Source organism: Lolium rigidum, chromosome 1 (genome assembly GCF_022539505.1).
Source record: "Lolium rigidum isolate FL_2022 chromosome 1, APGP_CSIRO_Lrig_0.1, whole genome shotgun sequence".
NCBI classification, from domain to species: Eukaryota; Viridiplantae; Streptophyta; class Magnoliopsida; order Poales; family Poaceae; genus Lolium; species Lolium rigidum.
The window spans coordinates 298612555-298626280 of NC_061508.1; positions in this window are offsets into that span (position 1 = coordinate 298612555).

Here is a 13726-nt window from a genome sequence, read left to right on the forward strand (position 1 = left end):
AAGCATTGAAACACCGTTTTCAACAAGTTTTGTTACATGTTTGCTTGCTGCCATTTTTTATTTCAGATTGCAATTGCTGCTTATAATCATCCATATCACTTTTATTTCACTATCTCTTCGCCGAACTAGTGCACCTATACATCTGACAAGTGTATTAGGTGTGTTGGGGACACAAGAGACTTCTTGTATCTTAATTGCAGGGTTGCTTGAGAGGAATATCTTTGACCTCTACCTCCCTAAGTTCGATAAACCTTGGGTGATACACTTATGGGAAACTTGCTGCTGTTCTACAAACCTCTGCTCTTGGAGGCCCAACACTATCTACAGGAATAGAAGCGTGCGTAGACATCAAAGAGACGGAATAAACACAACCATATCTTCCTTGGAACATAGCTGCAACCTCTTGCCAACCTTAGCCGGTGGCGACACAACCCGAAGTGGCTGTTTGAGGGACTTCACATGCATTCTAGGCTTGTTACCAAACACAAAACATGCACGTAAGAATTCCCGAAAATCAAACCAAGTTGCAGAAATAATGCCCTTCACACGCATCTCCTTGTTCCACCAATTGTGTATATCTTCATCCACACGTCGAACAGCAAGTGCCAACCGTGTAGAACCATCCAAGAACTCATAAGTACCACACCTTTGCAAACCCTGGTGTATATGACTTTCCCACAACTCATAATCTGAAACCGATGCATCATTATGAAGTTTCCACTTGACCGTAGTTTCAGCAAACGACACACTGTCTAATATCAAGGAAGACATTGAAAACATCTCCAGACCCTTTTCCTGAAATACACCTCTTCCCATAATAATCACCAACAAACGTCTGTACCACGGAAGACTGCGGAAGTGCAAGACTAGACATCAGAAAAAACGGACTGGAAAGTGGTTGCGCCGGCCTGGGAACCTGTTGCTCCGGCCAGGGAGCCGGTTGAACCGGGCTGGGCGCCGGTTGGTCCGGCCTGGCAGCCGGTCTGACCGGGCCTGGGGCCGGTCGGTCCGGTCTGGCATCCGGTTTGACCGGGCCTGAGACCGGGCGGATGGGCGGAGCTCGCAGTAGCGCCCCTGGAATTGATCCGGTTGGCACCAGCCCGTGGTCTGGTTTTGGCCAGGTTGGCCGGCCTGGAGCCCGGTCTAACCAGGTCTGGCACCGGCCCGGCCGGTCATGGGTCCGGTCGGCCGGTCCTGGGACCGGATCTGGTCGCGAATTGCCTTCTTCTTCCCAATCCCAAACACCAAATTTCGCGATTTTGACATCTGGAATAGCCATGGATGATAGGCAAACTGCACCACAACAGCACCAAACTACCACATGTTAAGGGGGATCCCAGCAGATCCTCCTAGTTGTTGCCTGATCTTTCACAGGGAGAACCCAGGTAGATAGATACCTCCAATTATGCGCGGAACGCAACCTGAAGTAGGGATAAATCCAGCAAGCAACGTGATGGAGATCACCACGCCTCAAGACCAAAGCACGAAAATCCTTAATGAACACAAGAACCTCCGCAGCAACTATAATAGATAAACGGCGACGCTGTCCCCGGAGGGATGCTTCACCAAGCACACACGCAATAGCGTCTAGAATAAACTCAAACTTGTCTAACCCTAAAACCCTAGCCGTCCCACCCTTATATGAGGGGGTGGCCGGCCAGCCCCTAGTGGGCCTCTCTACCTTGGTTTGGACAGGCCCAAACCAAACTGACTCAAATCAATAAAAACCCTAATTGGCCCACATATGACCATTACATAAAATAAGATAACTAGGCTGGTGGAGTCCTGAAATTGGGCTGCACATAGGCCCTCATGCTCGTATCAATCACTCATGGTCGGACTGAAAGTACAAAGTTCATCTCGTAGATGATATTGAGGTTTCGGCTTTGGAATTAAACAACTGAGTGGTTTTGGCATATCTTCATCCAACTCGGTGCAGTGCCTTACGTCCTCCTTTTCCGATGCTCCCGAATCAGCTATCTCGGAGAACTTCGTACTTGTCTTATGTTTCTTCAACCAATATGATTACAAAATATAAGTGTCGTCTACGACCAAATGTTAGACAAGTATGATACAAGCAAAGCTATCCACTAAACATGAAGCTTAGTCGGAAAGCTTTGGTAGCACAAAATTGTTATTACCGGCCTGTATAGATGTTGTAATACGATGGACGATACATTTAGTGATTTAGTAACAATATTTTTGCTAACAAATAAATTTCTCATCTCAATTGGTCTTTCAAAGTTTATGAATATATTGCTCATGCATGTTGCTAGAAGAGGAGAAGGCAGAATACAACTTCTAAGCCAATTCCCTGAGAGTTCGATATAAACCCTCGAGTCACTCTTGTGGGGAAAATACGCTTGCTACAACAGTCTGCACTTAAAGTCCCAGCGAATTGGTACACAAAAATTGTTGCCATCAGATACACAAGGCAATCCGGCTAGCAATTTTTTAGACCCGAAGCCCTAGTTCCTCAAGAGGGACCCGTTGGAGGTTCCGACAGCTATGGGCTGCTCCAGATCGTCTTGACCGCCCCTAGATCCTCGTGGATTTGTAGCTCGCCACAATGGTTAAACTAGCGAAGAATGAGAGGCATAAGTGAAGAGTAAGGGGTAGATGAACACGAAATGAGTAATAGACAAATAGATTCAGTTGGTGTTATTCAATCGGCCATCACCTCTCACATATATATGGGAGGTTTGTCTTCTCGTACAAGCAATGGACTCCTTTGCACTTTCCATACAAGAAAAGGACTCTAATTTCCGTCCAAAAATCTTAGATCTAGCCTAACTCAAATAGAATCCGGATCTGACTATGTTTCTGTCATGCTTCTTGTCTTGACTCTGGAGATTGCATCGTAGTTCGGATAGATATGCTCCAAAAATAAAACTTACGTGTTTCAAAAATACGAACAACTCTCGTGTTGATAACTTTTCCATCTAAGTCCGTCTTGATGCGTCTACGAGCCCATCTCCAGCTTCAGGTCGGGTCCGTCAAATAGAAGATTATCCGGATTTCGTCAAGCCTCTCGGGCCTACATGGTATGTCTGTTGCAGTCAGAAACCCACCGGCGAGCGGCGACGGGCAACACAGGAGAGCCGGGAGGCTCCCAGGACTGCGGCTGGCCCTGGTCCCTCCGAGCGACGGCCCGCAAAGACTCGGCACGCACGTCCGATGCTGGTGCAAGGGCGTGCCACCCGACCTATACCCGGTCGGGAAGGTGATGGATGTGCCTCGCTTAGTTTCCCGCATGGCATACACGTAAACATTAAATACGAGCCTCGATCGGCTCTCAGGTTGTCCCGTGAATCGGCTCAAAGAGCCGATCCACCCATGATTCGCACGAGGTGTACGAATATATGGTGGTCCTGCTTGATCAGAATAAAGCTAAAACGACCTACTACGATTTAGGGTTTTCACCACATAATCGAAACATCCTACTCGTGATTGAGCCTGGTGGCCACGCACGGTGATCATAAACCAATCCTAGACAAGGCCTAAAAATCAACACGAAGTTGATCCCCGGAACGTCCTGTCTAGGGCTAGCAAACAACACCCTACGCGCCACTGGATCCTTCAACCCTTTGTAAGGCCTAACTATGCAGATATTAAACTAATCCTTGAAGAACAAGGAGCAACCATAACGGATCGGATCTACTAAATAATGATCAAGCGGGGTGCCGCCCCTACACCTAAGATAGGTGTAAGGGCGGCTAGATGTCTAAGGGTTGCACGACGACATCATATGATACGAAGAACAATGCTAACCCTAACACATCTAAGATAACTACGTTGCTCGCCATAAAAAAGGCTTCAGTACGAGCAACGCATGAACATCGAATAAACTTGTACTGCCTAGATCGCAAGATGCGATCTAGGCAGCATGATGCTTACCCGGAAGAAACCCTCGAGACAAGGGAGTTGGCGATGCGCCTAGATTGGTTTGTGGTGAACGTGATTGTTGTTTATTCCATAAACCCTAGATACATATTTATAGTCCGTAGACTTTCTAATGTGGGAATAATCCCAACCGTGCACGAGCCAAACTCTAACTAACCGACACGTATCCTACTATATTACAGATACACGGGCAAACTAGCCCAAACTTTGCATATAAGGCCGATTCACGTATTTCTTCCATGTATATTCTTCAAGCCCATCTTGATCGCGGCCCACCTCTGATTCGGTCAATTTCTGGTGATAACACATGCCCCCCTGGTTTTGGAATTGATAATTCCAAAATCACTCCGTTCTTTCTTCGTCGGGTCATGTCGTGGCAGAACCGTCGCAGTATCCTTCATCATGATGCCTTGCCCTCTCAACTTCTCCGCGTGACTTGGCAGTTTTTTTTTGTGTTGGGCACCATCTCCTCGGAAACTGCTGCGGCATTGAATCTCTACTATATCCCCTTTTATTTAACCGCTCCAAACAGTCTGCTTTTTTATCCCCTTCGCATTAGCACTCCAAAAGCCCTCCTGTGCCACCATGTCTTCTTCCTCCTCTGCCTCATCGGGTCTTTCCACCCAATCCTCCTCCTCCCGCGAGCCGACGCCGGAGTGGAACCCGGAGGAGGACCATGCGGCCAACATCCGCCGCGCCATCGAAGCCGGGAGGAGTCCGATCACGACTTCTCCGTCTGGTCTGAGGATGACAAGTCCTCAACCGACGGGGAAAGTGACCTCCGCTTCCTCGCCGACGGGGAAACGGAGGAGGAGAGCGACGACGATCGCTTCTCCTGCGATGACTTCACCTCCCGCGAGGAGGAGGAGGAGGAGAAGGAGGAGGAGGACGACACCTCCTCCGACGAACCGCCGGCCAAGCGTTTCTGTCCCTGGCCGGGGAACCTCAGCGACTTCGACAGCGACGACGACGACGCTGACGAGGAGGATGAGGACAACGAGGGCCCCGCCGGCGGCCGCTACAGCAGCGACGACGAGCCCGCCGGGAGTAGCGCCGACAGCGGCGACGACGGCGACGACGAGGGCAGCGACGGCCCGTAGATAGGACCCTTAGCATAGAATCAGTAGTAGTAGATGGGGCAATGTATCCCCTAGTACTTCCTTTTGAGAGTAATCAGCTCTTTATGTAAGAAATCTTGCTTATCAATGAAGAATTTCCCCCAATTTGATTTTGCCGATTTCCTTTGAGCTAATTTAGCCGATTTCCCCTCATACTGATTTTGCCGATTCGTTCACTTAGCCAATGCTCAATGAGCTGATAGCAACGCATCGGTCCTTCACGATCTATCCTTCAACCCCTCAACTGATAACTTTTGAGATCTGGTGGATAATGTGGAAGACCCTTGCCTTCAAGAGAGCCCTTAAATTCCTCCCACCAGCTCTAGTGATCCTCTTCTGCAAGAACTCACCATTTTGAAGAAGGTTGTGACGCAGGACCAGCCGATGACACTCCAATCGGCTTCTAAAAACAAAGCATCTACCAAGCCAGCTGCCCCCCGAGCCTCAGTCAAGGCGAGAATAACGGCGAGGATGCACAGATCAGGCAAAGAGCTTTGAACTCAGGTAATTCTGAGACAGCCACCATGCAGAGTCAGTCAAACTTGCCTCCATTGATCACCTTCCTTCCGCTGAAAGCCGATGTTGTAGACGAAACACCAACAGCTTAATGAGGACAAGGCTGCCTCGCCTGCCAAAACTGATGCTTCTGACAGTACTGCTGAACTGGCGCAAAGGGTCGGAAGTCCTCGAAGAGCAGGTTCGGGCACCAAAATCGGCTCATTGCAGCCGAGGAAGTTCTCATTGTTCATTCCCTCGAGGAAGCAGAAGGCCTCCCAGCTGAACTGGGCTTGGTGAAAATCCGCGTCTTGAACACGCAGCAGGTAGATCCTGTGTAATTGTACTAGAGTCGATGGCTGTACATCGGCTTTGTTTCTTAGCTCTAAAGTCGATGTCCGTGCATCGGCTGCATCCAATGAGAATTTTTTTTTACTGGCCGATTTTCTATCGGCCCCCAATATTCCTCTGCACATGTATCGCACATGTTCCTCTGATTAGGTGCCCCCCGAGCCGAATCTGTCAGGTAACTGCAGATATCGGCTCTGTAATTAGCCAAGGCACTGTATTTGAACGTCGGCTCCGTTAGGACTAATGTTGACTCTCATCAGCCGACGTAAAACCGCTGCCCATTAGATCGATGTTGAACACAGGCAGAACGTATGGTGAGGATAATTTTGGCCGATTGCTGAATCGGCCTCCATGTTGGTCGAAGCGCTCAATGAAGGTTTTGCAATGTCCCTCCATAGATCTTTGGGGCCGATCCCAAGGATCGGCCTCGCCACGTTTGTCCATAGGTTTGTTCTTGCTACACGGTCAGGCCGGTGGATAAGACCAGCCTAACCCCATTCTTTGTCACGTCGATGCGCTCATAGTCGTCCAAATTGATGCCTGAGAGTGGCTCTTGGCCTGCTGTCTCCCAAGCGTTCATGCCAGCCGTTGAAATCTCGGCTGAGTCATCTGCATGGATGACCTCTACCTCATCTCCATCCCACTGTATTACGCATTGGTGCATCGTGGATGGAATTCAACAGTTGGCGTGGATCCAATCTCTTCCTAGCAGGACAGCATAGGTGATCTTGCTATCGACAATAAAGAACGTCGTAGGGTTGGTTTTCCTTCCTACGGTCAGATCCACGTTCAGAACGCCTTGTGCGTCAGACGCTTGGCCATTGAAATCGCTCAATGTCACGTTGGTCTTGATCAGATCCGAGCTAGAGCGTCCCAACCGACGTAGCATGGAGTATGACATAATGTTTACTGCCGCTCCAGTGTCCACCAGCATCTTGTTGACAGGCCTCCCATCGATATAACCTCGCAAGTACAGGGCCTTCAGATGTCTGTAGCTTCTTTCTCGTGGCTTCTCAAAGATAACTGGCCGTGGGCCGCATTCAAGTTGTGCCAAGGTGCTTCGTCTAATCCTGGAGCACTAAACTCCATCGGAAGGATGAACACCATGTTCGTGCCAGCCGATGTTTCATCATCGGCTTTCCTTTGCTTGGGGCGCCACTCCATTTTTTGTGGTCGACCCTCTTCATCCAGGGTTCGTTGAATTTTCGCGGCCAGATCAGGCCGCGCCTTCCTTAGCGTGTGCAGGTATAACCTTCCGGCTTCCTCCAAGCCACGCAGTCGCTGAACCCTACGCTTTTGGGAACGGCTGAGTCCATCAGGGCACCACCTTGGACGATGGTACCTGTCTTCTTCTTCTTCATCATTGTCTTCCAAATCCTCGAGATCTTCCACCCGAGGGGACTCAGCGTGTTTGTTCTGAGGCGGGAGAGGCCCTAGTCGTTGGAACACGGACACGTTAGCTGCGTCCTTCTTCTTCTGTCTACATTCTGGGCAGTTGCCGATTGTAGGCAATCGGCTCATTCCTGAATCCCAGCAGTGTTTGAAGAAAGGGCAGTCCCAGTGCTTGTCCACGTCGTCCTGTTCTCTCGACTTCTCCTTGGCGTAGCGCTCATATTCCTCCTCATCGCGATCATGCCGACGATGTCTCCTGGCGTCCCTAGACAGGCGATCTCTTTCATCATCGTCGTTGGGTCGTCGGCGTTGGTCATATTGACTCACATACTTGTTGAGGAGGTGATCAGAGAGAGGTCGCTGATATCTCACATTCCTTACTTCTCCCTCTGTGATGTAGCACTTGCCGTCGTGACGGAGCCGATCGCGTGGAACGGCTTCCTCCGTGTCCTTGCTACGAGAGCAGCTGCCCTCGTCTCCGTCCTTACCAGAGTGGTGTCCAGGTCCTACCATGTTGATGTTGAACGAGAATCCTGGCTGGCACCCTCCAGGGTAAGCGCACTCCACCATGTTAACGGCGGGGAAGGGGTGAGTGTCGACCTTCATGGCGTACCTGGTTGAAAATTAGACGTCCTTGTTCTATCGCCATTTGGATCCGCCGACGCCACACCCTGCGGTCGTTGGTGGTATGGGAGAACGAGTTATGCCATTTGCAGTATGGCTTTCCGTTCAGCTCCTGTACCGTGGGGATTTTGAGGCCTTCGGGTAACTTCAACTGCTTCTCCTTAAGTAAGAGATCAAAAATTTGCTCAGTTTTAGTCACGTCAAAATCAAACCCTCTGGGCGGACCTGGTGGCTTAACCCATTTGCAGGACACGGGGCTTGCCCCCCGAGTCCATTCAGCCACTGCTACCTCTTGATCTCCCGCAGAGCCTTCGTCTTCATCTGCCTCAACCAGGACTACCGCACGCTTGAATTTGTCCTGGTACAAGTCTGGGTGGCGCTGTTCATATAACGACAGCTTCGAACCATGTGCGCCGGTGAAGGGTAGTCTCGCTTGGGAGGCCATATCCTTGATTGGTGATGCAAGGCCCACCACCGCCAACTCGATCGCTTCTTTTCAGTCACTCGAGCCGAATAACATCGGTTCCTAACAGTTCTGAAGCGCTGGATGTATTCTGCCACGGTTTCTCCACTCTTCTGACGTACTTGTGCTAGATCGGCAATGCCAGCCTCGGAAGCCTCTGAGTGATACTGCATGTGGAACTGCTCCTCCAACTGCTTCCAAGTCCGGATTGAGTCTGGTGGCAGCGATGTGTACCACCCGAAAGCCGATCCTGTGAGGGACTGTGCGAAGAACCTCACGCGTAGTGGATCCGATGCTGAGACCGTGACCAGCTGTGCCAAATATCGGCTCACATGCTCGATGGAGCTGGAACCATCTGATCCATTAAATTTGGAGAAATCAGGGAGCCGATATTTGGGTGGTAGCGGGATCAACTCGTACTCGTTGGGGTACGGCTTGGAATAGCCGATTGTCCTCCTTTTCGGCACCATGCCGAACTGGTCTCTCAGGATTGTACTGATCTGATCCACGGTGCTGGCTGTAGGAGTCGAACTCTGAAGATTCGCCGGAGTGGCATACTTAGCCAGCCATGCTTGCTTTTCCAGCTCCGAGCCAACTGCAGGAGCTGAGCTGCGGAGGTTTGTCGGAGTGGCATACTTAGCTAGCCACGTCCGCTTCTCAAGATCTCGTTCCCGAAGTCCTCTCCGTTGTTCCGAAGTCCCCGCTGTTGCGCTCGGTTTGTGAGTGCCCAGTTACCGCAGTCCGGCACGTAAGTGCACGTGTATCCGTGAAGGATCTCCTTAGGCGCCTCATGCAAGAACTGGTAGTCGCTAGGGTCACCACCGATCTTGTAGACGACGTATGCCGGTGAATTCGACACTTCTGGTGCTGCCAACGCGAATGGCAGCGGTGGACGGGACTGGAGTGGCATCTCTCCTTGGTAAGTCCCGAGAGCTGGTCCTGACGGAGAGTACTGATGCCTCATGATTTCCTGGATCACCCGAAGAGCGACATGCTCCAAAGTGTTCACCAGGCTCTCAGAATGGCGGTGCAGCGAGTGAGCTACCATGTAGTTAATCTCCTGACGCAGGGACCTGGTGCGTTCTTCAGACGGGGCGGACAGGTCCACTCCATCGAGCGCGCCTTCAGGTGAGAACCCTTTCCATCTGACGCCATGTGAGCGGGTTCTGTGAAAAGAGCCGATGAGGTCGGCTTCGAGGATCGCTTTGACCTCGTCATACTTCTTCTTGAGCTCCTCGGTCAAATCCTCGTACGTGACTGGAGTGCCTTCCGCCATCTCAAATGTAGATGGCGATGTGGTTGATGTCGAAGATGGTCCCACCGGGCGTGCCAGAATGTGTTGCGGTCAGAAACCCACCGGCGAGCAGCGACGGGCAACACAGGAGAGCCGGGAGGCTCCCAGGACTCGCGGCTGGCCCTGGTCCCTCCGAGCGACGGCCCGCAAAGACTCGGCACGCACGTCCGATGCCTTGGTGCAGGGCGTGCCACCCGACCTATACCCGGTCGGGAAGGTGATGGATGTGCCTCGCTTAGTTTCTCGCATGGCATACACGTAAACATTAAATACGAGCCTCGATCGGCTCTCGAGTTGTCCTGTGAATCGTCTCAAAGAGCCGATCCACCCATGATTCGCACGAGGTGTACGAATATATGGTGGTCCTGCTTGATCAGAATAAAGCTAAAATGACCTACTACGATTTAGGGTTTTCACCACATAATCGGAACATCCTACTCGTGATTGAGCCTGGCGGCCACGCATGGTGATCGTAAACCAATCCTAGACAAGGCCTAAAAATCAACACGAAGTTGATCCCCGGAACGTCCTGTCTAGGGCTAGCAAACAACACCCTACGCGCCACTGGATCCTTCAACCCTTTGTAAGGCCTAACTATGCAGATATTAAACTAATCCTTGAAGAACAAGGAGCAACCATAACGGATCGGATCTACTAAATAATGATCAAGCGGGGTGCCGCCCCTACACCTAAGATAGGTGTAAGGGCGGCTAGATGTCTAAGGGTTGCACGACGACGAGCATATGATACGAAGAACAATGCTAACCCTAACACATCTAAGATAACTACGTTGCTCGCCATCAAAAAGGCTTCGATACGAGCAACGCATGAACATCGAATAAACTTGATCTGCCTAGATCGCAAGATGCGATCTAGGCAGCATGATGCTTACCCGGAAGAAACCCTCGAGACAAGGGAGTTGGCGATGCGCCTAGATTGGTTTGTGGTGAACGTGATTGTTGTTTATTCCATAAACCCTAGATACATATTTATAGTCCGTAGACTTTCTAATGTGGGAATAATCCCAACCGTGCACGAGCCAAACTCTAAGTAACCGACACGTATCCTACTATATTACAGATACACGGGCAAACTAGCCCAAACTTTGCATATAAGGCCGATTCACGTATTTCTTCCATGTATATTCTTCAAGCCCATCTTGATCGCGGCCCACCTCTGATTCGGTCAATTTCTGGTGATAACAATGTCAGATCAAGATGAGTCTAATATAAAATTCATACATCTTGAAGATACGAACAACTTACGTGTTGAGTATTTTTTTCGTCCAGGGCCTTCTTGATGTATTTGCAAGCATACCTTCAGCTTTAGGGCGGATCCATCACGCAGAAGGCTTGTTACCTAGATCTTGTCAAGTCTGGGTGAGCCACATGGTATACTGGATCAAGATGAATACAAAATCAAAGTTGTATGTTTCGATGATACGAACAACTTTCACATTAATCATTTCTTCATCTGAGGTCATCCTGCGGTAAACATCTCCATATGTTGTCTTTTCATGCATTTCTGCCTTGAACCTGAGGTGGCCAAATTCCGACCTAAATCATTTGGCCTTCCTTCCTGACATGACTTCTTGATGTCTTCAAGTTCTAGCGCTCTTCCTTCCTCGCCAAGATGGCTTTTCATCCGCCATACTCCTAAAGTGACCAATCCACCATGGATTCGCCTAACGACAAAGGTAGCTATGAATCTGACTAATCCATGTAGCTTCTCCAGCTTCAATGGATCCGCCTTGGGACCAAATGGCCATCATTTCGGACTGGGTCTAAGGTGGCTTCATTTGGTCTTTCTCCTTGGCGTAACTCCTGTATTTCTTCAAGTCTCGCCACACTGGCTTAGGCTTATGGTAACCAAATCCTCCTTGGATCATCTTGAGACTAAGGTGGCCATAATTCCGACCTGCTCCTGAATCTGGCTCGAAACTAGGCATTGCCATCTAGCTTCTTATTCTTCAACAAATTTGGCTTACATAGCCGACAAGTGGCCCAAAATGGGTGCTAACAACAATTAAGACGTCAACCACACATGTGTAACAGTATTTTCAAAAGCAAAGGTTGTGAGGTGTACTGGATTGTAATAAAGTAGTAAACATGTAGAGATAGTTACGTGGCAGCTGATTTCTAGTGACAACTGGAAAGTTTTTGTAGATGAACCTTTTAGCAATTAAAATCACACGCATGAGGAGATATAGGGACGTCGCATGGATGAGATCACACATATGACCGGATTCTTGTCAAAATTTAGATTGTTGCATTGCAAACGATGGGCAACAATTACTTCACGTTCTAGTTTGTAACAAAGAAATGCATTATTTATATGTTTATACTTCTCACTACATGTATTAGTTCCTGGTACCACTGTTCATTCTTCAAAGTTTGGTAGTTGTGAGTGTTATCTCTGTATTTTACCCATGTCATGACTTCCCGAGCTATGTTTGCCATTTGTTTTTTAAGAGTTTGTCTACAAATCTGTGTGCTAAATGTGAACAACAATAGTAGACCGTTTTAATAAAACATAGTTGTAGTTGGACGTTTCTTGGATAGTGCAAATGTTTAGTGCATGGTACATGTGATCTTTTGCTTTGGGTGTGTGTGTTTATGTAATTATTGATTGATTGCAGACCTCCATGTCCCGTTAGTCTACCAAATATCTTCATGTGACCTTTTCATATGCATTTTGAGGTATATTGCCTCCATTTTTTGTGCTAATGCCCATTATTTTTGTAAGTTATTTTTTCCATATATGAAGGATCTATCTTCTCCACAAACATTATGATAAGGAACACCATGGACAGATTATGGCAGAGGGTGGAAAAGTAATGATCAAACTTTTATCTTTTCATATTTCTAGTACAAACAATGGTAATGTGCTAACAAATGTTCAGGTTTTACAACCCTTCGCCTCAGGTCTTATGAGGCCTCATATCACAAGAAGATTCCATATGATGAGAGGTACACCACGCACATCAAGGGTGTGATTGGTTGCTCGCGAACTCGTTTCTCGTATCAAGCGGGCCAAAAAACGGCCGATTAGTTGCCCGGCCCGTCTCAGAATCTCGTCCCGCACGCTTCTTAAAGCACATTTTTCCTTGCACACGGAGGATGCTCAGTTTCACCATTTTCACCGAACCAAGCTTGGATCGGGCGAAAAGGGGAAAACATGTGCCCCACCCGTGCAAGCTCCGTGATGGAGGGAGCACGCGCGCATCCCGAAAAGACAACGAGAGAAGTTTCGTCACCTCCTGCCGATTTGAATCGTATATATCACCGCTAGTCTCACCACCATCCAAAATCTCGCCTCCATTCCCCTCTTTCGAGCTCTCCGTCCTAGCGAGGACCTTCACCGATGGTCAGGTAAGCAGAGGCTTCTACCCTGGTAGCTTCTTGACGATAGCGGCAAGCGGGCTTCCACTTCTTATCCAAGCTCGGCAAGTGGTTCTTCTCTGATGGCGGTGAGTTTCCAAACCCTAGATAGGTAGGATTTGTAAGAATGTCGTAGATCTCAGTAGAGTAATCGATAGATCTGTGTATGGTTGTTGCTTGTTGGTACGCATCCTTACTCAATCTTGCTTAGTATATGGAGATTTTTCCCATGTTTTTGTATTGCCCTTGTTCTTTGATGGTTGTGAAATACGCCATATTTTCTCGTGTTTAAACCCTTAGCTAAGTCAAGAAATTGACTAAATTTACTTCTCAACTTGCAACTAATGGTTAATCAATGCAAATATGTGCAATCTCTTTTTATTTCTGGATGATGTGCAGGAAATCACGTCATAATGGCGAATGGACCTGCAATTACTGAAGAAAATCACCTCAGGAGCATGGCAACGTTGACTACGCTTGGATAGGCGGTTCCTGTGGCTTTAACGGGCATCGGTACGGGCAAGACCCGCCCGTACCGTCTGCTCGTATCACTTGCGGCTGCGTTCCCGAGGTCAAACACTATAAAAGTCATGAAGGGACCGACGCTGAAAAGAGAGCCATTCGTCGCCAAACAGAGTCGCCATCCACCAGATCCATCTGCACCACACCGAAGGAGATCCATCACCGTAGTTCATCCATTCCATGT